Here is a 4346-nt window from a genome sequence, read left to right as displayed (position 1 = left end):
TTGGTGTTCTGGTGGATGCCGTACCAGACACTATCAATAAGTCGGTTGTGTGTTCTGGTGGGTCCGTACCAGACACTATGTTAGTCGTTGTGCTGTCTGGTGGTTCCGTACCAGACCACTATGTAGTCCAGGTTTGTGTTCTGTGGTGACCGTTGACCAGACGCTATGATAGTCGTTGGTGTTCGTGGTCGTACCGTACCAGACATCTAAATATAGTCAGGTTGGTGTTCTGTGTACCGCTCCAGACCACTATATAGTCCAAGTTGGGTTCTGGTGGTGCCCGCTACAGACACTATGATAGTCCGGTTTGTGTTCTGGTGTGCGTACCAGGACACTATGTAGACCGTTTTGTCTTCTGGTGGTACCGTACCAGACACTATGATAGTCCAAGTTGGGTGTTCTGTGTGGGCCGTACCAGACACTATGATAGTCGGTTTGTTTCTGGTGTGTGCCGTACCATGACACTATTGATAGTCACGTTGTTCTGGGGGCCTTACCAGACACTATGATAGGTCGGTTGGTGTTCTTGTCGGTACCGTACCAGCCACTTATGATAGTCAGGTTGGTGTTCCTGGTGGTACCGTAACCAGACACTATGATAGTCGGTTTGTGTTCTGGTAGGTAGCCGGTACCAGGACACTATGATAAGTCAGGTTGGTGTTCTGGTGGTATCCGTACCAGACACTATGAAGTCAGGTTGGTGTTTCTGTGGTTTACCGTACCAGACCACTATTGATAGTTCAGTGTTGGTGTTCTGGGTGCGTACCGTACCAGGACACTATGATAGTCAGTGTGTTGTTGTTCTGGTGGTTCCGACCAGACGACTACTAATATACTCTGGTATTAGCCAGTACAGTCTGATGTGTTAAGCTGCCTCAGTGTTGACTCATTCTGTTGACTTCAGTTAAGAGAAGGGGAGACAGAAGAAGGTAGAGGAGGAGAGAGAGGAACGGGAAGGGAGAGGAGAGAGGGGGAGACGGAGAGGAGGAGAGGAGGGGGAGACGGAGGTAGCGGAAGGAGAGAGGGTAGACAAAGGGAGAGAGAGAGAGGGAGAGAGTGGGGGAGACGTAGGAAGAGAGAGCGAAGGGGAGAGAGTCCTCTTAAGACAGGAGGGACAGACAGAGAGAGACAGAGAGACAGACAGGAGGGAGAGACAGACAGGAGGGACAGACAGAGAGAGAGACAGGAGCATGTCAGTTCACGGCTGGCAGGGGGTGTCATTGCTTTAACACTAACAGTAACACTGATGTCACTTCCACATGTCTGTCTCACTAAAAGGTCAGATGGGAACAGCATCATGTCTACTTGTACTTCAGAAAACCAGAGAATCATATCACAACTAAGTCAGGTCATACTGAGGAGATATGGTTTGCCTCCATAATATTGTCATCATGTTGTCTGATAGATGGCAAGCCATCTGGACTGTTGCTGTACTCCAAGTCACAAGCTCTCATCATCTGAGACACTGAACAGACTATTAGACTATCAAACCAGAAAAGATGTCATGGCAGGACGGAGGAATGCTGGGACTTCATATTACCTGAAGAGCACTAGGGCCTAATGGAAGGCTGAGGCTCCACTATATTAAAGCTGTGTTCGTTGGTTCCTATAGCATCATGTCTCCTTACCCCGGTGGACAATGTCGTTCTTATGACACCAGTGGATAGCTTTGATCAGCTGGTAGATGTAGTTCCTGACTTTATCAGACGGAACTCCGTTGGGAAGCTCCTCCAGCAGCTCCAGCATGTTCTGGAAGAGACAGAAGACATCACTATCAATCTCCTTTATTTGATCAACATCTAAACTATCATTTGAAGGCTTCAGAAGTCTTATTATTCTGAGATATAATCAATATTCACTGCAGGAGACTAGTAGTGAAGCTAGTCTTACCTTCTCTACATACTCAAACACCAGGTAGAGTTTCCCCCTCCTGCGGAAGGCTTCCTTCAGCTCCACGATATTCTCCTGCTTCAGGGTTCGGAGCATCTTCAGCTCCCGGAGTGTGGTCTCCTTAACCTCCTCATTCTCTGGGGAAAGGAGAGACAGACAGGAAGAGAGGAGTGTGGTCTCCTTAACCTCCTCATTCTCTGGGCGAAAGGGAGAACAGGACAGGAAGAAGGAGTGTGGTCTCCTTAACCTCCTATATTTCTGGGGAAAGGAGAGACAGACAGGAAGACAGGAGTGTTGTCCCCTTAACCTCCTCTATTCTCTCTGGGAAAGGAAGAAGACAGGAGGAGAGGAGTGTGGTCTCCTTAACCTCCTCATTCTCTGGGGAACGGAGAGACAGACAGGAAGAGAGGAGTGTGGTCTCCTTAACCTCCTCATTCTCTGGGGAAAGGAGAGACAGACAGGAGACAGGAGAGGACAGACAGGATGGAAGAGTGGAGACAGACAGAGAAGAGAGGAGTGTGGTCTCCTTAACCTCCTCATTCTCTGGGAGGAGAAGACAGAGAGACAGGAGAGACAGACAGGAAGAGAGGAGTGTGGTCTCTTAACCTCCTCATTCTCTGGGGAAAGGAGAGACAGACAGGAAGAGAGGAGTGTGGTCTCCTTAACCTCCTCATTTTCTGGGAAAGGAGAGACAGACAGGAAGACAGGAGAGGACAGACAGGAAGAGAAGGAGGTGGTCTCCTTAACTCCTCATTCTCTGGGAAAGGAGAGACAGACAGGAAGAGAGGAGGTGTGGTCTCCTTAACCTCCTCATTCTCTGGGGAAGGAGAGACAGACAGGAAGAGAGGAGGTGATGAGTCTCCTTAACCTCCTCATTCTCTGGGAGAACAGGAGAGACAGACAGGAAGAGAGGAGTGTGGTCCTTAACCTCCTCATTCTCGGGAAAGTGAGAGACAGACAGGAAGAGAAGGAGTGAGAACAGGAAGAGACGAAGGACAGACAGGATGAAGAGTGGAACAGAACAGGAAAGAGGAGAGGACAGACAGGAAGAGAGAGACAACAGGATGAGAGGAGTGGAGACAGACAGGAAGAGAGGAGAGGACAGACAGGATGAGAGGAGTGGAGAACAGAGCCAGGAAGAGAGGACAGCAGGAGAACCCACAAAGGGAGGACAGGAAAGGAGAGGAGACCAGGAGAGAAGACATGCAAGGAGAGAAGAGAGACATGATGAGAAGACAGACAGGAGAGAAGAGACAGAACAGGATGAGAAGACAGACAGAGAAGAATAAGAGAGATAGGAAGATAGACAGGTGAGAAGAGACAGACAGGGATGAAGACAGACATGAGAGATGAGACAGACAGGATGAGAAGACAGACAGGAGAGAAGACAACAGGAGAGAAGACAGACGGAGAGAAGATACAGAGAGGATGACAAGACATACAGGGAGAGAAGGGACATGATGAGAAGACAGACAGGAGAGAAGAGACAGACAGTAAGAAGACATACAGGAGAAGAGAGAGACAGGATGAGAAACGATAGAGAACCCATGAGAGGAGAGAGACAGACATTGTGTTAAATTGCGAGCCAGGATAGAGAGACAGGAGAACCCATGAAACAAGATGCATATAGAGAAGAGAGAGAGGGAGAGAGAGAGAGAGAGAGAGAGAGAGAGAGAGAGAGAGAGAGAGAGGAGAGAAGAAAAAGAGAAAGAAAAAGAGAAAGAGAGAGAAAGAGAAAGAGAAAGAGAAAGAGAGAGAAGAAAGAGAGAGAGAAAGAGAGAGAGAAAGAGAGAGAGACAGAGAGAGAGACAGAGAGACAGAGACAGAGACAGAGACAGAGAACAGACGACAGACGAGACAGACAACACCATAACAGAAGATGGGTTTGGCTGGATCAAATCAGCATTCTTTATCACAGGACTTAATATGAATTATTTCCTGATTAAACACAGGCCTCTTACCTTCACTGTCCTTGAACTCTTAATGGCCCCAATCTCATTGGTCTCCTACAGTGAGAGAGAGAGAGGAGAGTCTGATAAGGTGCCAGCCCTGCTGCTCAGAAGACTGCTGCACACGCTCACTAGAGCCCGTCTTGTCTGCACACGCCACTAGAGCCTGTCTTGTTTGCAGACGCTCACTAGAGCCTGTCTTGTTGCACACGCCTAGAGCTGTCTTGTTGCACACGCTCACTAGAGCCTGTTTTTTGCAGACGCTCACTAGAGCCGTTCTTGTTTGCAGACGCTCACTAGAGCCTGTCTTGTCTGCACACGCTCACTAGAGCCTGTCTTGTCTGCACACGCTCACTAAGAGCCTGTCTTGTCTGCAACACGCTCACTAGAGCCTGTCTTGTCTGCACACGCTCACTAGAGCCTGTCTTGTCGCACACTGCTCACAGAGCCTGTCTTGTCTGCACACGCTCATAGAGCCTGTTGTCTGCACACGCTCACTAGAGCCTG

At 48.9% G+C, this 4346-nt stretch overlaps 1 long non-coding RNA gene across 1 annotated transcript; it reads right to left on the bottom strand.

Moving 5' to 3' along the window:
- Positions 1–1631: 1631 nt before the first annotated feature.
- LOC112073698 (uncharacterized) lies at positions 1632–3900 on the bottom strand. Its single transcript, XR_002894603.2, has 3 exons — positions 3852–3900; positions 1891–2027; positions 1632–1749 (listed from the first exon to the last, which is right to left on the bottom strand). It is a non-coding gene; the product is annotated as an uncharacterized lncRNA (long non-coding RNA).
- Positions 3901–4346: the final 446 nt, after the last annotated feature.

This window comes from Salvelinus sp. IW2-2015, unplaced genomic scaffold, assembly GCF_002910315.2.
Source record: "Salvelinus sp. IW2-2015 unplaced genomic scaffold, ASM291031v2 Un_scaffold2338, whole genome shotgun sequence".
NCBI lineage: Eukaryota > Metazoa > Chordata > Actinopteri > Salmoniformes > Salmonidae > Salvelinus > Salvelinus sp. IW2-2015.
The sequence above is the reverse complement of the archived record's forward strand: the minus strand, read 5'-3'. Positions and strand labels throughout refer to the sequence as shown.